The sequence below is a fragment of the Salmo trutta genome, chromosome 14 (assembly GCF_901001165.1).
Source record: "Salmo trutta chromosome 14, fSalTru1.1, whole genome shotgun sequence".
NCBI lineage: Eukaryota > Metazoa > Chordata > Actinopteri > Salmoniformes > Salmonidae > Salmo > Salmo trutta.
The window spans coordinates 76,757,556-76,780,033 of record NC_042970.1 but is presented as its reverse complement, the minus strand read 5'-3'; the positions used below and the strand labels follow the sequence as shown (position 1 = coordinate 76,780,033).

The 22,478-nt window shown below is 43.4% G+C and overlaps 1 protein-coding gene across 1 annotated transcript in view; it reads left to right on the top strand.

Moving 5' to 3' along the window:
- Positions 1–7,404: 7,404 nt before the first annotated feature.
- LOC115147879 (voltage-dependent T-type calcium channel subunit alpha-1H-like) overlaps positions 7,405–22,478 on the top strand; it is an 84,314-nt gene continuing 69,240 nt past the window's right edge. The window contains exon 1 of the mRNA XM_029690143.1: positions 7,405–8,711. The gene's annotated coding sequence lies outside the window, so the exon portion shown is untranslated. The remainder of the gene's footprint in view (positions 8,712–22,478) is intronic.

Genomic DNA, 22,478 nt, shown 5'->3' with positions numbered 1-22,478 from the left:
GTGCATCCTGTTTCCATTGATCATCTTTGATATGTTTATACATCTTGATTGGAGTCCACCTGTGGTAAATTCTATTGATTGGACATGATTTGGAAAGGCGCACCCCTGTCTATATAAGGTCCCACAGTTGACAGTGCATGTCAGAGCAAAAACCAAGCCATGAGGTCGAAGGAATTATCTGTAGAGCTCTGAGACAGGATTGTGTCGAGGCACAGATCTGGGGAAAGGTACCAAAACATTTCTGCAGCATTGAAGGTCCCCAAGAACACAGTGGCCTCCATCATTCTTAAATGGAAGAAGTTTGGAACCACCAAGACTCTTCCTAGAGCTGGCTGCCCGGCCAAACTGAGCAATCAGGGGAGAAGGGCCTTGGTCAGGGAGGTGACCAAGAACTCGATGGTCACTCTGACAGAGCTCTAGAGTTCCTCTGTAGAGATGGGAGAACCTTCCAGAAGGACAACCATCTTTGCAGCACTCCACCAATCAGGCCTTTATGGTAGAGTGGCCAGACAGAAGCCACTCCTCAGTAAAAGGCACATGACAGCCTGCTTGGAGTTTGCCAAAAGGCATCTAAAGACTCTCAGACCATGAGAAACAAGATTCTCTGGTCTGATGAATCTAAGATTGAACGCTTTGGCCTGAATGCCAAGTGTCACGTCTGGAGGAAACCTGGCACCATCCCTATGGTGAAGCATGGTGGTGGTAGCATCATGCTGTGGGGATGTTTTTCAGCGCCAGGGACTGGGAGACTAGTCAGGATCGAGGCAAAGATGAACGGAGCAAAGTCACCTTCCAATAGGACAACGACCCTAAGCACACAGCCAAGACACAGCAGGAGTGTCTTCAGGACAAGTCTCTGAATGTCCAGCCAGAGCCCGGTCTTGAACCCGATCAAACATCTCTGGAGAGACCTGAAAATAGCTGTGCAGCAACGCTTACCATCCAACCTGACAGAGCTTGAGAGGATCTGCAGAGAAGAATGAGAGAAACTCCTCAAATACAGGTCTGCCAAACTTATAGCGTCATACCCAAGAAGACTCAAGGCTGTAATCGCTGCCAAAGGTGCTTCAACAAAGTACTGAGTAAAATGTCTGAATACTTATGTAAATGAGATATTTCAGTTTTACATTTTTGGTAAATTAGCAAAAATGTATAAAAACCTGTTTTTGCTTTGTCATTATGGGGTATTGTGTGTAGATTGATGAGGGGAAAAAAACTATTTAATACATTTTACAATAAGGCAGGAAACGTAACAAAACGTGGAAAATGAAAGGACCCTGAATACTTTCCAAATGCACTGTATATACCTTCAGTCTACCTGTAGTCTACCTCCGGTCTACCCCCGGTCTACCCCCAGTCTAACCCCAGTCTACCCCCAGTCTACCCTCAGTCTACCCTCAGTCTACCTCCGGTCTTCCTCCAGTCTTCTCCCAGTCTACCCCCAGTCTACCTCCAGTCTACCTCCAGTCAACCAACGGTGTTCCCACGGTCTACCCTCAGTCTACTCCCAGTCTACCCTCAGTCTACCCTCAGTCTACCCTCAGTCTACTCCCAGTATACCTCCAGTCTACCCTCATTTTACCTTCAGTCTACTTCCAGTCTACCCCCAGTCTACCCCCTGTCTACCGTCGGTCTACTTCCGGTCTGCCTCCATGCTACCTCCAGTCTACCTCCAGTCTACCCCCAGTCTACCCCCAGTCTACCCCCAGTCTACCCCCAGTCTACCTCCAGTCTACCTCCATTGTACCCCGAGCTACCTCCTGTCTACCTCCAGTCTACCCCGTCTACCTCCAGTCTACCTCCAGTGTACCTCCAGTCTACCTCCAGTCTACCTCCAGTCTACCTCCAGTCTACCTCCATTGTACCCCCGATCTACCTCCTGTCTACCATCAGTCTACCTCCAGTCTACCTCCGGTCTACCTCCGTTGTACCCCTGATCTACCTCCTGTCTACCTCCAGTCTACCTCCAGTCTACCCCCAGTCTATCTCTGGTCTATCTCTGGTCTACCTCCAGTCTACCTCCAGTCTACCTCCATTGTACCCCCGATCTACCTCCTGTCTACCATCAGTCTACCTCCAGTCTACCTCCAGTCTACCCCCAGTCTACCTCCGGTCTACCTCCAGTCTACCTCCAGTCTACCTCCATTGTACCCCTGATCTACCTCCTGTCTACCTCCAGTCTACCTCCAGTCTACCCCCAGTCTATCTCTGGTCTACCCCCAGTCTATCTCTGGTCTACCTCCAGTCTACCTCCAGTCTACCTCCAGTCTACCTCCATTGTACCCCCGATTTACCTCCTGTCTACCCCCAGTCTACCCCCAGTCTACCTCCAGTCTACCCCCAGTCTACCCTCAGTCTACCCTCAGTCTACCCTTGGTTTACCTTCAGTCTACTTCCTGTCTACCCCCAGTATACCTCCAGTCTACCATCAGTCTACCCCCAGTCTACCCTCAGTCTACCCTCAGTCTACCTCCAGTCTGCCCTCGGTCTTCCTCCCGTCTTTCCCCAGTCTTCTCTCCGGTCTACGCCAGTCTACTGCCGGTCTACCTCCAGTCTACCCCCAGTCTACCCTCGGTTTACCTTCAGTCTACTTCCTGTCTACCCCCAGTCTACCTCCAGTCTACCATCAGACTACCCCCGGTCTACCCTCAGTCTACCCTCAGTCTACCCTCAGTCTACCTCCAGTCTAACCCCCAGTCTGCCCTCGGTCTTCCTCCAGTATTTTCCCAGTCTACCCCTTGTCTACCTTCGGTCTACTTCCGGTCTGTCCTCGGTCTACCTTCATGCTACCTCCATTCTAACGTCGGTCTACCCCCAGACTACCTCCAGTCTACCTCCAGTCTACCTCCTGTCTATCTTCAGTCTTCCTCCAGTCTTCCTCCAGTCTGCCCTCTGTCTATCCCAGTCTACCCCAGGGGTAGATTAATGACAGATTGCCATTGATTTTGTTATCATGGACTGTGGCTTTATGTCTCTGGGGTGGATGGATATGGTACTCAATGAACACTGACAGCTGAACAACAGCTGAGCTAAACGTAATAGCTTGGGTACCAGACTGTTTGTGCTTACATTCCACTCCATGTACTATCTGTCATAATGCCAAACATATGCTTGGAGAGAGAAAAATGTTTGCCACATGACACAGAATACAAGTAGTGGAATATATGTTAACACAGACCAGGTCTGGATTTCAGGATAGAACAGAGGATCTGTTTGTTCACCCGCACAATAACTAATAACCCATCCACAACCACCTGACTGTGTGATACAGGGAAAACATGTTGCCCACACCTGACCCTCACTCGCAAATATAGAAAATGCGCCGTAGGCTACAGTCAAAGACGGTGTAACGATTTCTTGACAGGGGGTGCAGGATGTTTTGTTGTTGCCTGATGTAGATGTGGTTCTGCTTATCATTTTTGGTAAGCTATTTGTTAGTCAACTTGTCTAAAATTAGATACATGTAGTTTCTCTTCTGTCATTATATGATGCCCTAGATGACTAAATAAACCCTTGCTCATCAGTATAATGAACCGGTAGAAAGAATGCTTCAATCCATAGCCGTGGGAAGTAGTGGTGCTGAGGGTGCTGCAGCACCCACTGAAAAATCACAAAAATATATATATACTGTACATTCAGAAAGTATTCAGACCCCTTCACTTTTTACACATTTTGTTATGTTACAGCATTATTCTAAAATGTAATAAATAGTTTTTTTCCCCCTCATCAACCTACACACAATACACCATAATGACAAAACTAAAACAGGTTTGTAGACATTTTTGCAAAAAATTTAAAATAACCTGAATATCACAATTACATAAGTATTCAGACCCTTTACTCAGTGCTTTGTTGAAGCACCTTTGGCAGCGATTAAAACCGTGAGTCTTCTTGGGTATGACTTTCCAAGCTTGGCACACCTGTATTTGGGGAGTTTCTCCCATTCTTCTCTGCAGATCCTCTCAAGCTCTGTCAGTTTGGATGGGAAGCGTCACTGCACAGCTATTTTCAGGTCTTTCCAGAGATGTTCCAATGGGTTCAAATCCGGGCTCTGGCTGGGCCACTCAAGGACATTCAGAGACATGTCCCGAAGCCACTCCTGCCTTGACTGTGTGCTTAGTGTTGTTGTCCTGTTGGAAGGTGAACCTTCACCCCAGTCTGAGGTCCCGAGAACTCTGGAGCAGGTTTTCCTCAAGGATCGCTCTGTACTTTGCTCTATTAATCTTTCCCTCGATCCTGGCTAGTCCCCCAGTCCCTGCCGCTGAATAACAGAACAATCATCTGCACAGCATGATTCTGCCACCACCATGCTTCACCGTAGGGATGGTGCCAGGTTTCCTCCAGATGTGACACTTTTCATTCAGGCCAAAGAGTTGAATTCATTTTAGAATGAATACTTTCCCGATGCGCTGTATGTGTCACGGTAGTCGAAGGGATTAGACCAAGGCGCAGTGGGTTGCGTGCTCATTATTATTTTATTTATATGTGAACACGAAAAAACAATAAACAAAGAATGATAGTAAGACAGTTTCGCAGGCTACACAAAAGCAATGCAAAAAACAACTACCCACAAATGGACAGATGGAAAATAAGCTCCCTAAGTATGACTCTCAATCAGAAACAACGATGTACAGCTGTTCCTGATTGAGAGCCACACCAGGCCAACGAAGAAATACACAACATAGAAACCCTAGAATACAAAACAAGAACATAAACCAAAAACCCCGGAACACATAAATCCAACACCCCTCCACATACACACACACCCCGAACCATATGAAACAAATACCCCCTGCCACGTCCTGACCAAACTACAATAACCAATAACCCCTTATACTGGTCAAGACGTGACAGTATGTATATATATATATATATATATATATATATGTATATATATATATATATTATTAGATTATTTATTTTTTACAAATATTTGTTGACTAAGTAGTGCTCTGGGCCTTTACTAGTATTAGCAGATCGATATAGACGTCTGAAAATGGAAAAGCATCTCAGCTTTGAAGCATCTGAGCTTTGCCAAAAAGGTAATTGTATAATTAAGGAGAGTATATTGCAGGATTCAATAGTTGGAATTGTAAGAGTTGTTGTCTGGTCCCTTTCTCTGTGATTGTCATTCTAATGGAATCCAGAAAGAACAAAACCCTGTCCTCAAACATTTACATCAAAAGGTCCAAAGTTATGGGCAAAGACACAAAACATTCACAACAAATTAAATATTTTTATTGAACAAATAACTTGGAAAACAACCACTTTTTATGTATTAATTTACCATTACAAACCACTTAATGTAAATGTACATTACTTTATTGTACAGGGGCTGGTCATCTAGGTTGGACTTGTAGACTTTCCATCACCATGAAGAAAAACAATGAAGAAAAGCCATGAAGAAAAACAAAGAAAAACCATGAAGAAAAACCATCAAGAAAAACCATGAAGAAAAACCATCAAGAAAAACCATCAAGAAAAACCATCAAGAAAAACCATGAAGAAAAACAAAGCACAATACAGTACACTGAGACATCAAGTGGTGTGTGATGATATGATGTGGCCCAGTTGGTAGAGCATGCTGCTTGTTAGGGTTGTGGGTTCCATTCCCGCAAAGGACCAGTATGAAATGTATGGACAACTGTAAGTTGCTCTTGAAAAGAGCGTCTACAGAAAATGAATGAATAGACCATAACAGTTTTCATGTAGAAATAAGATGTATTTGTAAAGGATTTCAAGAAACTGGAAAACATATATAGTATTTTTATACTCCACAAGTATTATCAAATTAACTGTTTTGTAGCGATAGTTATCAAACTCAAGTTACAAATGCTGGTAAACACTCAAATACATTTAGTTAACATTTTTCACAAAAATAGTGCACTGGGCCTTTACAAGTCCCTTTTTAACGGACCAATAATATAGACATCTTCAGCGTGGAAATAGAAACCTGTGAAAACGACAAAAGATTTCAGTTCGGCTTGGATGCATATGTTACGTAGTTGAATGCTATCAGCTTTTATGACGCTGATAAAGACAGCCCTTCTACACACAGTATGGTATCTAACTGAGCATTCGCATTCTCTCGAGATGCTGAAAGAAATAAATCATGTTTCTCCACCCCTGTTCTCCAGGAGTTAATATTAAGGTTATGTGTGTCCAGAATTCAGTTTCCGTTTAACCCACCTGAACAGTAGGCTACAGTTCCCTTGACATGCGATAGGCCTATTTGAAATCCCACCTTGTGACTGTCGAATTTGTTGCGCCTCACAATCATCACACATAACACAGCCAGCACTGCTTTCATCCTCTTTCACCACTTCACCAAATCTTTCCCAAACACTACCGTTCTCTTCATTTTCAGGTCTCATTTCACAGCTTGTATTGAATCAAACTCCGACATTGTCCTTTTTGCCTCCGTGGATTGACGTTAACATGTATTGACCCTAAACCCGTCAGCCCTGCAGATATAACCGCGGGGACCACGGCTTATGCGTCAAGCCCCATATCACTAAATAACATGGATCTTATTGGGTGTCAGCATAGATGACAAATGAAACAGTAGTACTCGGTGGAAATCACTTGTAGGATGATGTGCTATGAGTGTCCAACGACCACACACCACGCCTGAATTATATTTGCAGTATGTTGCTCAGAACAGCTTCAGTCTCTGTACTCGCTGTCCATGGTGCTGATCTGTTACGCTCGCTCAATGTCCTCTCTCATAGGAAACGGAGAGCTTTGGTTGAGTTCAGTCATTGCTCTCGTCTTTCTCACCAGGTTTGCTACTGGAAGTCTGTCCCTCTTGCTAAATCTCCCATCTTAACAGTGAACAGAATTTGAAGGCATGAGAAAGATGGTACCCTATATTATGAATCAGCAACACTGGGCCTAGATTTCCAAGGTAACCATCAGACTTCAAAAGACAATCTTTATGCTTCAGTCCATTTATTTTCTTTATCCGCAAGAATAATTGTTGGCATGGCAACAGGGCTTGGTTATATCCCCCTCAGATTTCTCTTTAAGCCGTATTAATTCGGCAGTGACTTAAACAAATCACAGCCCACATCTCCATGGAGATTCTTCTAGAACATTTAACGTTGACCTAGACTTGTCTCGTGCCCCTGTGCTGCCAGCCAGTCAGTTCTTCTATTGATGTGTGTAGGCCTATTTCCGTTGGCATTTCCCCTGTGTGCTAGGAGTGAGTGTGTGTCTGTCTCTCACTGTGTTTTCTATGACAGATTGAAAGAGAGCTAGATAAATACAGTACTGTATCTGTGCGCTTCCCCTTCTCCTCTGCGCCTCGCTCAGCCACGCGCCTGTCCCTGTCGCTCCGCCGCCGCCGCCGCTGCTCCTTTTGAATCACACACAAGCGCGCGCCTAGTTATCCACCAAGTGATAATTGCGCAGCTGATTGTTTTCTGCGGAATTTCAACGGAAATAAACAGCGGGAAGTAAGCTATATAGTTTTCCGGTTTTCGAGGTTAAATTGCCATTTCGACAAACATTCACTGTTTTTCCCACGCGGGGGACTGGGATTGTATCAGACTAACTCTTCCGTTTGCCAGAGAGACATTCTGGAACGTACCGGGAACCAGGAGGGAGTTGTCAGTCAACAGGCATCCGGGAAAGCCTCTAACCGTTGGGTTTGACGTTAACTGCTCGGTGTTGGGGTTCTCGCGCTCTCCACTCGCCTGAAGTGATGTGAATTCTCCGTAGTTGGAGAAGAACGTTCAGACTTGAGCCGCGAGACAAGGAACGCCAGACAGCCAGTGAGGACTTGGGATTTCAATAGACTCATGTGAAAACATTATCTTCTATGGATTCAGAGGCGGCGAGAAAAGGGACTACGTGCGTTTTGTTATTTTACGCATTAATAATAACCTAACCACACTAAACTGTAAGGAAACCCATTCATTGTTTTTTGTCTTTGCCTTGTTCCAAAAAAATGAAGGTTGAACGTTAATCGTGCAGTTATTGAATAATTTTGACCCGTTTTTGTTATCTTGGAGGAAATGGCTTGACTCCGGTGGTGAGAGGAGGAGAAAAGGGGCATATCACCATCTGCGAGGGACTTCCAATGCTCTCTCCATCGATCACCAGTCGATTTACCCACATTGAAGAATGACGATACGGCACAACGAGTTCTAGTGGATAGCCTTCAATAGTCGGTTCGCGTGGTGCGCAGGGGACGCCAACGCGAGCCTTCATGGATAGATTATCTCTGTAAATCAACTTGGATACAACGTTTATCATACTTTAAAACCCAGCAAAAACGGACCAGGTTGGAGAATATTATTCATAAAGCGAAATAAAGCATGTGGATTATTGTTCCCAAGAGACAGTTATTGCGCGCAGACATGGTGAACTGAGGAGTTAAAGCTACAAAGAATATCCGAGCCGATTCTGATCTTCTCGCTTTGAAACCGACCGCCGCCCTGTGTTTTTAAGTGCACAGGTGGTCCATCATTTTAAGGTCGCATCATTTGCAACTATGTTATGTGAATGTCTTCACCGTCTCAGCTGGAATGTGTATACTTCGGATTCCCTGACTTATTCCTGACTGGATATTGGCAACTGTTTTGGGGATTTGAGCAAGTTAAGATAGAAGACATAGAAGAAAACAGAAGAATATTCTCGGTGTTGTGTGAGAATTTCCCTCTTCTCCTCAACGACTGGCGACGCAGTACTCATTGATGTCAGAAAAGGTAAAACACAAATACTTATTTTCCTAATTTTTGAATTCTGTTGTTTTATGCACGCACATAACCTACACGCACACACGCACGTACACACACGTAAAGTGGATATGCTATTTATTTGGCCAGACACGTCTGAAGATCTGGTAGAAAGGGCCACACGATGATATGACATGTCTGCGTGTGGCGTCACGCCCTTGTGCCCCCTCAGATTAGTCGAGTTTAAAAATGTCCCTATGTAAAATGAATGACTAAACTTCCTTTTTAAATTCACGTTTTACCATAATCTGTCAGCAGTATTTTGCAGAGGGGGCATTGCAGACAAGGCACATTCTCCCTAGTAAGTGTCTCCTTTCAAGGTGCACCACGAAGCAAAGCTATGCATAGAATTAGGCATAATGACTATGGCTTTAGAATCCAGGGAAAAAAAGTTGTTTCAGGTTGTTTGAAAAATGCTAAATTCGCCGACTTCCGGAGGGGAGCTGATCCCACCCCGGACCTCCCTCCAACCATCCACAGGTACTTCGTGCCACTACTAAAATAAAGGGTGCATGACGCCCCAGTGTGTGCGCATGTGCGTGAGAGTGTACGTGCGTGAACAACGGCTAGTGATTAAATTAGGTCTGTTACCGGTCTACGGGTAGCCTGTACAGAGGTGACAAGGCGGCGCGCTCTGATTGTGTTCTTGACCGTAACCTACATTTTCAATTCAGTCCGATATCAAGCTACAACAAGTCACGATCATCTCAATAAACTCTGCTGTTCTCTTGGCTGAAAGGGAGACCTTAGATCAGGGCTCTCCAACCCTGTTCCTGGAGAGATATTCCCCTGTAGGTTTTCACTCCAACCATGTTCCTGGAGAGATATTCCCCTGTAGGTTTTCACTCCAACCATGTTCCTGGAGAGATATTCCCCTGTAGGTTTTCACTCCAACCCTGTTCCTGGAGAGATATTCCCCTGTAGGTTTTCACTCCAACCCTTTTCCTGGAGAGATATTCCCCTGTAGGTTTTCACTCCATGTTCCTGGAGAGATATTCCCCTGTAGGATTTCACTCCAACCCTGTTCCTGGAGAGATTTTCCCCTGTAGGTTTTCACTCCAACCATGTTCCTGGAGAGATATTCCCCTGTAGGATTTCACTCCAACCATGTTCCTGGAGAGATATTCTCCTGTAGGTTTTCACTCCAACCATGTTCCTGGAGAGATATTCCCCTGTAGGTTTTCACTCCATGTTCTGGGAGAGATATTCCCCTGTAGGTTTTCACTCCAACCATGTTCCTGGAGAGATATTCTCCTGTAGGATTTCACTCCAACCCTGTTCCTGGAGAGATATTCTCCTGTAGGTTTTCACTCCAACCATGTTCCTGGAGAGATATTCCCCTGTAGGTTTTCACTCCATGTTCTGGGAGAGATATTCCCCTGTAGGTTTTCACTCCAACCATGTTCTGGGAGAGATATTCCCCTGTAGGTTTTCACTCCAACCATGTTCCTGGAGAGATATTCCCCTGTAGGTTTTCACTCCAACCATGTTCCTGGAGAGATATTCCCCTGTAGGATTTCACTCCAACCATGTTCCTGGAGAGATATTCCCCTGTAGGTTTTCACTCCAACCATGTTCCTGGAGAGATATTCCCCTGTAGGATTTCACTCCAACCCTTTTCCTGGAGAGATTTTCCCCTGTAGGTTTTCACTCCAACCATGTTCCTGGAGAGATATTCCCCTGTAGGTTTTCACTCCAACCCTTTTCCTGGAGAGATATTCCCCTGTAGGATTTCCCTCCAACCCTTTTCCTGGAGAGATATTCCCCTGTAGGTTTTCACTCCAACCCTGTTCCTGGAGAGATATTCCCCTGTAGGTTTTCACTCCATGTTCTGGGAGAGATATTCCCCTGTAGGATTTCACTCCAACCATGTTCCTGGAGAGATTTTCCCCTGTAGGTTTTCACTCCAACCCTGTTCCTGGAGAGATATTCCCCTGTAGGTTTTCACTCCAACCATGTTCCTAGAGAGATATTCCCCTGTAGGATTTCACTCCAACCCTTTTCCTGGAGAGATATTCCCCTGTAGGTTTTCACTCCAACCATGTTCCTGGAGAGATATTCCCCTGTAGGTTTTCACTCCAACCCTGTTCCTGGAGAGATATTCCCCTGTAGGTTTTCACTCCATGTTCTGGGAGAGATATTCCCCTGTAGGTTTTCACTCCAACCATGTTCCTGGAGAGATATTCCCCTGTAGGTTTTCACTCCAACCATGTTCCTAGAGAGAGCCCTGCCTTAGATGAATCATATATCATTTCAGTCATTCAACCACACTAATGTATCAGGAGAAAGATGAGGTGATGGTGTGAGGTCTGTAAAAGCGTTAAAATGAATTAATTTACCAGTTGATTGATTATGTGGCTGCCTCCAGCGCATCGACCATTGATGAAACATTTGCTTTAGATAGTGGTTCACAGACAGTAGACCTGTGAATATTTCAAATACAATCAGATAAATGTGTGACTAGTCCACTGACACTGGGGTCACCTTTATCACCACTCACACATGTAGGCCTATCCTAGGACACACTCACACATGTAGGCCTATCCTAGGACACACTCACACATGTAGGCCTATCCTAGGACACACTCACACACGCACGCACACGCGCACACAAACGCCGAGGGAGAGAAAAGGCTTCTTTAGTTCATTCTCTCTCTAGTCTTATTTTTATCCTGTCGGTGGTACCGCTTTACCTGTAATTGACCAACGGTGTGCTGTTTACACTGTTCGTTGTACCCCTTTACCTCTAATTGACCATCAGGTGGAGCTGTTTATACTGTCCTCGGTACCTCCGTATCCACTCTCCGTGGTGCCACTTTACCTCTAATTTAGCAACAGGGGGCGCTGTTTACACTAATTCTATTTCTTTTCCTCAGTGATATGTCTTAGTGATTATGTGCTTGCTGCTGTTTAGGACATGCTTGCTGCTGTTTTCTTTCTCTACATCTGAAATGGTACAGAGAAGAAAATGTGTCTCCTGTCCTGGGTTCTGCTGCATCAAACTAACGATATGTGTCATTGGCTGGCTGGGAAGAGGGGGAGGTGGCTTCGATCATTGTGTCGTGTGTGTGTGTGTGTGTGTGTGTGTGTGTGTGTGTGTGTGTGTGTGTGTGTGTGTGTGTGTGTGTGTGTGTGTGTGTGTGTGTGTGTGTGTGTGTGTGTGTGTCACTGCACTTTCCTACATCAGTCACACAGACAGAAATGCACATGATTGCATGAATAAATGGATGGTATTTGGTATTGCAATTTGCAGCAGCTACTCTTCCTGGGGTCCACACAAAACATGAAACATGACATAATACAGAACATTAATAGACAAGAACAGCTCAAGGACAGAACTACATAAATAAGAAAACGCACACGTAGCCTACATATCAATACATACACACAACCTATCTAGGTCAAATAGGGGAGAGGCATTGTGCCAAGAGTTGATATTGTGAGGTGTTATTGTGCTGTGAGGTGTTATTGTGAGGTGTTATTGTGAGGTGTTATTGTGCTGTGAGGTGTTATTGTGAGGTGTTATTGTGAGGTGTTATTGTGAGGTGTTAAATGTTGTGTTGAGGTTTTATTGTGCTGTGAGGTGTTATTGTGAGGTGTTATTGTGCTGTGAGGTGTTATTGTGAGGTGTTATTGTGCTGTGAGGTGTTATTGTGAGGTGTTATTGTGCTGTGAGGTGTTATTGTGAGGTGTTATTGTGCTGTGAGGTGTTATTGTGAGGTGTTATTGTGAGGTGTTATTGTGCTGTGAGGTGTTATTGTGCTGTGAGGTGTTATTGTGAGGTGTCATTGTGCTGTGAGGTGTTATTGTGAGGTTTTATTGTGCTGTGAGGTGTTATTGTGAGGTGTTATTGTGAGGTGTTATTGTGAGGTGTTAAATGTTGTGTTGAGGTTTTATTGTGCTGTGAGGTGTTATTATGAGGTGTTATTGTGAGGTGTTATTGTGAGATGTTATTGTGAGGTGTTATTGTGCTGTGAGGTGTTATTGTGAGGTGTTATTGTGAGGTGTTATTGTGCTGTGAGGTGTTATTGTGAGGTGTTATTGTGAGGTGTTATTGTGAGATGTTATTGTGAGGTGTTATTGTGAGGTGTTATTGTGAGGTGTTATTGTGAGGTGTTATTGTGAGATGTTATTGTGCTGTGAGGTGTTATTGTGCTGTGAGGTGTTATTGTGAGGTGTTATTGTGAGGTGTTATTGTGCTGTGAGGTGTTATTGTGAGGTGTTATTGTGAGGTGTTATTGTGAGGTGTTATTGTGCTGTGAGGTGTTATTGTGAGGTGTTATTGTGAGGTGTTATTGTGAGGTGTTATTGTGAGGTGTTATTGTGAGGTGTTATTGTGAGATGTTATTGTGCTGTGAGGTGTTATTGTGCTGTGAGGTGTTATTGTGAGATGTTATTGTGAGGTGTTATTGTGAGATGTTATTGTGAGGTGTTATTGTGAGGTGTTATTGTGAGGTGTTATTGTGAGGTGTTAAATGTTGCGTTGAGGTTTTATTGTGCTGTGAGGTGTTATTGTGAGGTGTTATTGTGAGGTGTTATTGTGAGGTGTTATTGTGCTGTGAGGTGTTATTGTGAGGTGTTATTGTGAGGTGTTATTGTGAGGTGTTATTGTGCTGTGAGGTGTTATTGTGAGGTGTTATTGTGAGGTATTATTGTGAGATGTTAAATGTTGCGTTGAGGTGTTATTGTGCTGTGAGGTGTTATTGTTAGGTGTTATTGTGAGGTGTTATTGTGCTGTGAGGTGTTATTGTTAGGTGTTATTGTGAGGTGTTATTGTGAGGTGTTATTGTGCTTTGAGGTGTTATTGTGAGGTGTTGTTGTGCTGTGAGGTGTTATTGTGAGGTGTTATTGTGCTGTGAGGTGTTATTGTGAGGTGTTAAATGTTGTGTTGAGGTTTTATTGTGCTGTGAGGTGTTATTATGAGGTGTTATTGTGAGGTGTTATTGTGAGATGTTATTGTGAGGTGTTATTGTGCTGTGAGGTGTTATTGTGAGGTGTTATTGTGAGGTGTCATTGTGCTGTGAGGTGTTATTGTGAGGTGTTATTGTGAGGTGTTATTGTGAGATGTTATTGTGAGGTGTTATTGTGAGGTGTTATTGTGAGGTGTTATTGTGAGGTGTTATTGTGAGATGTTATTGTGCTGTGAGGTGTTATTGTGCTGTGAGGTGTTATTGTGAGGTGTTATTGTGAGGTGTTATTGTGCTGTGAGGTGTTATTGTGAGGTGTTATTGTGAGGTGTTATTGTGAGGTGTTATTGTGCTGTGAGGTGTTATTGTGAGGTGTTATTGTGAGGTGTTATTGTGAGGTGTTATTGTGAGGTGTTATTGTGAGGTGTTATTGTGAGATGTTATTGTGCTGTGAGGTGTTATTGTGCTGTGAGGTGTTATTGTGAGGTGTTATTGTGAGGTGTTATTGTGAGATGTTATTGTGAGGTGTTATTGTGAGGTGTTATTGTGAGGTGTTATTGTGAGGTGTTAAATGTTGCGTTGAGGTTTTATTGTGCTGTGAGGTGTTATTGTGAGGTGTTATTGTGAGGTGTTATTGTGAGGTGTTATTGTGCTGTGAGGTGTTATTGTGAGGTGTTATTGTGAGGTGTTATTGTGAGGTGTTATTGTGCTGTGAGGTGTTATTGTGAGGTGTTATTGTGAGGTATTATTGTGAGATGTTAAATGTTGCGTTGAGGTGTTATTGTGCTGTGAGGTGTTATTGTTAGGTGTTATTGTGAGGTGTTATTGTGCTGTGAGGTGTTATTGTTAGGTGTTATTGTGAGGTGTTATTGTGAGGTGTTATTGTGCTTTGAGGTGTTATTGTGAGGTGTTGTTGTGCTGTGAGGTGTTATTGTGAGGTGTTATTGTGCTGTGAGGTGTTATTGTGAGGTGTTAAATGTTGCGTTGAGGTTTTATTGTGCTGTGAGGAGTTATTGTGAGGTGTTATTGTGAAGTGTTATTGTGCTGTGAGGTGTTATTGTGAGGTGTTATTGTGAGGTATTATTGTGAGATGTTATTGTGCTGTGAGGTGTTATTGTGAGGTGTTATTGTGAGGTATAATTGTGAGATGTTATTGTGCTGTGAGGTGTTATTGTGAGGTGTTATTGTGCTGTGAGGTGTTATTGTGCTGTGAGGTGTTATTGTGAGGTGTTATTGTGAGGTTTTATTGTGCTGTGAGGTGTTATTGTGAGGTGTTAGTGTGAGGTGTTATTGTGAGGTGTTATTGTGAGGGGTTATTGTGCTGTGGGATGTTATTGTGAGGTGTTAAATGTTGCGTTGAAGTTTTATTGTGCTGTGAGGTGTTATTGTGAGTTGTTATTGTGAGGTGTTATTGTGAGGTGTTATTGTGATGTGTTATTGTGAGGTGTTATTGTGCTGTGAGGTGTTATTGTGAGGTGTTAGTGTGAGGTGTTATTGTGAGGGGTTATTGTGCTGTGATCTGTTATTGTGAGGTGTTATTGTGAGGTGTTATTGTGAGGTGTTATTGTGCTGTGAGGTGTTATTGTGCTGTGAGGTTTTATTGTGAGGTGTTATTGTGAGGTGTTATTGTGAGGTGTTATTGTGAGGTGTTAAATGTTGCGTTGAGGTTTTATTGTGCTGTGAGGTGTTATTGTGAGGTGTGAGGTGTTATTGTGAGGTGTTATTGTGAGGTGTTATTGTGAGGTGTTAAATGTTGCGTTGAGGTTTTATTGTGCTGTGAGGTGTTATTGTGAGGTGTTAGTGTGAGGTGTTATTGTGAGGTGTTATTGTGAGGTGTTATTGTGAGGGGTTATTGTGCTGTGAGCTGTTATTGTGAGGTGTTATTGTGAGGTGTTATTGTGAGGTGTTATTGTGCTGTGAGGTGTTATTGTGAGGTGTTATTGTGCTGTGAGGTGTTATTGTGAGGTGTTATTGTGAGGTGTCATTGTGCTGTGAGGTGTTATTGTGAGGTGTTATTGTGCTGTGAGGTGTTATTCTGAGGTGTTATTGTGAGGTGTTATTGTGCTGTGAGGTGTTATTCTGAGGTGTTATTGTGAGGTGTTATTCTGAGGTGTTATTGTGAGGTGTTATTGTGAGGTGTTATTGTGCTGTGAGGTGTTATTGTGAGGTGTTATTGTGAGGTGTCATTGTGCTGTGAGGTGTTATTGTGAGGTATTAATGTGAATGGATGGATGGGTTGAATACAGAAATGTATGGAAATGAATGGATGGATCACTACATAAACAAATGCAACATATGGAACACCGGTTTATGAGACAGAAACACATATATAATTGCATCGATGGATGTCTGGATAAGCAGAGGGGTTGGATAAACACGTTCTGGGCAATTGCTGAAGGCATTAGTAAATGTACCTACACTGTAAAGGGTGAATTTGACAGTAACTTACAGGCAGCTCAGTGGCAAGTAAAATTCAGCACACCTCTAATATTAATACCGTATCAATGACAAACAGTGCAATTCTGTAAAATTGACTGTATTATACCGTAAAAAGTAGATGCTACTGTAATAGGAATGAATGAAATGAATGAAATGAATGAAATGAATGAAATGAATGAATGATTAAATTCATTGAGGGGAAGGGTTTGTATTTTAATGTAATAACAACGGATTGGTGCAAGCAGGTTGGCTGCTAGGTAAAGTGTTTCCACATTACAGCATATTAATGATTATTTGCTGTTTTTATATCACTTGCACTTCTAGAGGCCTTAACAATGGCTGACAGCAACTACAGGGCTAAACAGACCAAAAGACAACATGCTCAACCATTTAAGATTTACCACTTACTGCCCCTTCAACCTGTCCCTTATACATTGTGATGGGGCACTACAACCACATAGGAGTTCAACTGGTACAGCATTCTACCTCACGACTGCATCAAAATATGTTAATGAGCCAGAAACAATAATACCATGAGCCCACTAGTGGTAAAAAGGTTTTTGGCGCTCCAAAGACACCTCCCTGGACTGTGTTCTGTGGGGTGGAAATACAGTACCATTCCAAATACAGAAATGATTTCCCCGCCAAACATTTTCCCACAGTGCTCCATTATTTACTGTATGCTGCAGTAATACATTTCAGAGTATAAAAGACAGATTCTGTTACAGTGTAAGTTCCTCTCTTGCTCGGATCGTTACACTTCATTAACAGAAACACACATAATTGCATAGTTGAATGGATTGATGGATTGAATCAACAAATTAATGGAAATGAATGGATAGATTACTGAATAAACACATTGATGCATTGTATGGAAAAAAGTTTGCTTGATAAATGAACAGATGATCAGTCTATATGCAATTTGAATTTCTGCATAATCAACCAACACAACAGGTAAATACTAAACATGTTGGCAGCAACTGGAAAACCAATTATAGATTAGAGGAGGGTAATTAAATTGTCAAATAAAAAGATTTTAGAATATCGAAGCATCCTTCATCAGGGGTGATTGAATGGTTTGTTAGCTGTTCTCTCAAGCGTGTCGGCCAATCAGAGAGAAGACAGGAGACAGAGTGGGTGCTTTGACAGCAGAACGGTGCCTCTAAAAGACTCTTTCAGCAAGAGATCTCTCTGTTCACTGTAATATATTTGTTTTACATCTTTGTATGTCGTCTGTGGATGAGTTGCCTACAACGCTTTTAATGCCGGATATCTTTGTTCACGATAACATATTTATTTTATATTTCGAGCTTTGCTTGTGCTGTAGGTTAGTCATCTATCTTCTCAGTGTTGGGGCACAGTGTAGGCTACTAGAACTCCCACAATGCAATATGTCACAGTGCTCCTCTCAATGCAAAATGTCACAGTGCTCCTCTCAATGCAATATGTCACAGTGCTCCTCTCAGTCTGGTTCAGTGGTCCCTGAGAGAGAGAGTGTGTTTGTGTGTGTGTGAGAGAGAGAGAGGGGTAAATCAAATTAAGCCAATGGCTGTCTCTGAGGGAGGCTTACGACTATACTGACCATGACTCCTCAAGATCACTAACACCCCTCCCTTCCTCTCCTCCACCTCTCCTCTCCCCATTTCCACATCTCACCTCCTTCCCACCTCTCCTCTCTAGCTTCCTCCCTCCCTCCTCCACCTCTCCTCTCCCCATTTCCACATCTCACCTCCTTCCCACCTCTCCTTCTCTCTAGCTCTCTCCCTCCCTCCTCCACCTCTCCTCTCCCCATTTCCACATCTCACCTCCTTCCCACCTCTCCTTCTCTCTAGCTCTCTCCCTCCCTCCTCCACCTCTCTTCTCCCCATTTCTACATCTCACCTCCTTCCCACCTCTCCTTCTCTCCACCTCCCTCCCTCCTTCCCTCCCCATTTCCACATCCCACCTCCTTCCCACCTCTCCTTCTCTCCAGCTCCCTCCCTCCCTCCTCCACCTCTCCTCATTTCCACATCTCACCTCCTTTCCACCTCTCCTTCCTCCTTCTATCCACCTCCCCCCCACCTCCACCCTCCTCCACCATCTCCCTCCCTCCTCTGCTTCCCCCCTCCTCCTCCACCACCTCTCCTTCTCTCCACCTCCCTCCCTCCCTCCCTCCTCCACCTCTGCCCCCCCTCCTCCACCCTCCCTCCCTTTATCCTCCACCTCTCTCCCTTCATCCTCCACCTCTCCTTACGCTGGACATTTCCTGCAAAACAAATTAAGATCCTAAATCTGTACCAGTGGCGGTCAGTGACGTTTAAAATGAGGGAGGACACATTTTTTTGATATTACAGCATATTAGATGACTGTCATTCCTATTCCATTCACCCAGCTCAATGTAAGATTGATAGGTGTAGACTACTACAGTATACTCAAATTTTCCCTGTACCCATTATGAAGCTGCTACAAATTACCTTATGAATGAAAGTTTACAACGTAGGTGCACAGGTCAACAGAAACATTAGAGTAATCATGTCGACAGACTGACACATTCAGCACCACCTTGCACACTCTTACCTGCATCTAGATGATCTAGTGTGTAATCATTAGTGCAACAGTTGCAAACAAAAGTTTCTATTGGACAAATTCAGCCTTTTAAAGCCTGACAAGGTTACCGTTAGTTCCTACATGTAACTTCTTCTTCTAGTATAACCTGAATCCCAGCTTCTAACACTGTGTCACGGCTGTTTGATGGAGCAGACCAAGATGCAGCGTTTTCGTAGTTCCACATGTTTTATTAAATCAGTGAAACCGAATGCAACCATTAAACAATACAAGTATATACAAAACAACAAACCGTGACGCTGGAGGAACAATAACCTCACGAAGAACAATCACCCACCAAACCCAAAGGAAAACAGGCTGCCTAAGTATGGCTTCCAATCAGAGACAACGAAAGACACCTGCCTCTGATTGGAAACCATACTCGGCCAAACCTGGAAAACGAAACATAGAAAATGAAAACTAGAACACATTCCCCTAGAAACAACAAACACCAAAACACACAAAACAACCCCCCTGCCACGCCCTGACCATTCTACTGTGGCAAATGACCCTTTTCACTGGTCACACACACTGAGACAGCTAGGTCCATATTTGCCCAGATATTATTTGATGTGGGTCTGTGTGTGTGTGTGTGATATTATTTGCTATGTAATAAATTGTGAGAGGCTCAATCAGGTCTGGCCTGTTACACACCAAGGCTGGCTGGATCAATAACACCATCATAACTCACACACCCTGACCCCCAGGGTAAATCACTGAAAACTGGAACACCCACACCCACAGACAGACAGACAGACAGACAGACAGACAGACAGACAGACAGACAGACAGACAGACAGACAGACAGACAGACAGACAGACAGACACTTTGCTATGCATAGGTACCAGAGAGGTCTCCTGCTGTATTTGTCACATCTCAGTAGAACAGTGAATGTGTGTAATCTCCATTGTCTTGAGCTACTGCCAACCAATGTCAATAAATAACACACACGCGCGCGCACACACACACACACACACACACACACACACACACACACACACCTGACAATCGTCTTGCTCACTGCCAAACAACGTGTTTAAACCACCTGAGATGTACATCACAGAGCACGCCTGTAAGGAGAGAAATCCCATCAGAGTCTAAACACACACACACACACACACACACACACACACACACACACACACACACACACACACACACACACACACACAGCCCACCGATGCAGGGAGAATAGACTGTCAATGTGACTGCAGGCAGATAGTATACCAATTGTAACAAGGGAGTTGAATAATACAGAGAAGAGAGACGGGTGTGTGATCAGAGGAAGCCTTTGGTGATCTTAGGGACATTTCTTAAATTCCCTTTGTTTGTCTGTCTCTCGAAATCATTAGTCATAGAGAGATTACCATAGTTCATTCTACTAACACGTGTGTGTGTGTGTGTGTATGAGGGTTCTAGGCCACCAATAGATGTAGGATCTTAATTTGACAAATTTCTCACAGCAGGAAAATAATCCTGCAGCAACAGGAAATGTTTATTATTGTGTGGATTATAATGAATGTTTTTTGTATGGGTTGATACATTTTTTGTCTGAAATTTTAATGTGGTAATTACAAACTTTAGAAGCCTTTTTAAGCCTTGTATACACTGGACATTTCCTGCAACAACAGGGTGATCAAATTAAGATCCTACATCTGTACCAGTGGCAGTCACTGACGTTTAAAACGAGGGAGGCTACTTTTTTATGAGCATTCCTATTCCATTCACCCAGATCAATGTAACACGATAGTTGTAGGCTACTACAGTATACTCACATTTTCCCTGTACCCATTATGAAATTGCTACTGTACAACTTAGCTTATGAATGAAAGTTTACAATGTAGGTGCACAGGTCAACAGAAACATTAGAGTAATCATGTCGACAGACTGACACATTCAGTACCACCTTGCACACTCTTGCCTGCATCTAGATGATCTAGTGTGTAATCATTAGTGCAACAGCTGCAAACGAGAGTTTCTATTGGACAAATTCACATATGTTTATCCCCGTTTCATTCTGTTTGCTTCCATTTAAGAAACATTTTTCAACGGAATCGGCAGAATGAATCCACCCCTGATCACACGCAAACACAGTTCACTTTCATAGCAGCCACATACAAACAGCATCATCAGTTTGCTCGTTGTAATTCCTTCTTGTATGTACGCGCTCTCCTCCTCTCAACTTTTCCCTTCATATCATAACCGCTACACAGCCTACATCATTGTCACCATATTACTTAACATCATAGCTAGTCAACATAGCTACTAGAACGAATGCATTAGTAAACCCGCTACAATCATGCAGTACAGTCAGTCAGCAAGCAGTTTAGCAGTTACAGCGATGCCAATAAATTTATAAAACCAAAAGTTTAACTTGACTTGGAAGAGTCAAGAGCTTGTGCTTTCAGTACTAGATTCATTCTCTGATCCTTTGATTGGGTGGACAAAATGTCAGTTCATGCTGCAAGCTCAGCAAAGGTTGGAGGACATCCTCTGGAAGTTGTCATAATTACTGTGTAAGTCTTTGGAAGCAGGTGAGAATCTGAGCCTCCTAGGTTTTGTATTGAAGTCAATGTACCCAGAGGAGGATGGAAGCTAGCTGTCCTCCAGCTACACCATGGTGCTACCCTACAGAGTGCTGTTAACGCTACTGTCGACCTTCATTGCAAAACAGTTTTAATGAATTATTTGGTGACATGATTATATTTAGTATAGTTTTACCTAAAAAGGATCACTTTTTTGATGTTTTAATATTTTTATGAAATTCACTGAGGAGGATGGTCCTCCCCTTCCTCCTCTGAGGAGCCTCCTCTGATCTGTACTATTCTGGTGTCATAGCTCTCCCTGTCACCTAGAGGTGTTAAGGTGTTGGTTGTCCCTAGCAGGGCTTCCCTATCTGTACAGGACAGAATCAATGACACTCCACCACAGAGAGCCTTGCCACGCTTGGATTATGTGAAAGATAATGCCGACCTTTACAGTATTCCCTGGTGTGTGTCTACAGGTGGGTTGGTGTGTGTGTTTTTGGATTGGTGGGGTTGAGGGGTTATCTAGACATTAGGACAAATGACAAATACTGTATATATTAGGACAGTGTGTGTTCAGCTGTCCGATATTCTCTGTATATTTTTAAAAAGTTCTGGAAGAAATGAAGTTGTGAAAGATAAAAATAATTACCATCACATTCTTGGAAAATGAATGTACTTCTTGGCTTATGTCTGTGATGAGTAATTTGAGCTTTCCAGGGATACAAATAATGAAAAACAGGTGGAAAGGATTTTTTCCGCTGTTCCATCTCAAATGACACCCTATTCCCTATATAGTGCACTACTTTTGACCAAAGCTCTATGGATCCTGGTCAACAGTAGTGCTCTATATTGGGGAAAAATAAGGTACAATTTGTGAAGCAGTTGTTATGTTCTGTCCCAGTTGTTATGTTCTGTCTGCATTGTGGGAGATATGGCTGATTATATAGTAGCAGCTGGAGGTGGACTCTGTCTAAATGAGCTGGAGTGATCCCACTGTGTGTGTGTGTGTGTGTGTGTGTGTGTGCGTGTGCGTGTGCGTGTGTGTGGCCATCGATATGGGTTAGTTAGAGGCTCCTTGAAGACAGAAGACACATACACACACAGCATATGGCTGGTACCCACCTAGGCTCCATGTCTAATCAATCAGGTTGATTAAGGTGTGGTGAGAGAGAGAGAGAGAGAGAGAGAGAGAGAGAGAGAGAAAGAAAGAGAGAGAGAGAGAGAGAGAAAGAGAAAGAGAGAGCAGCTTCTCAAAACCCAATTATTTACAACAGACTGG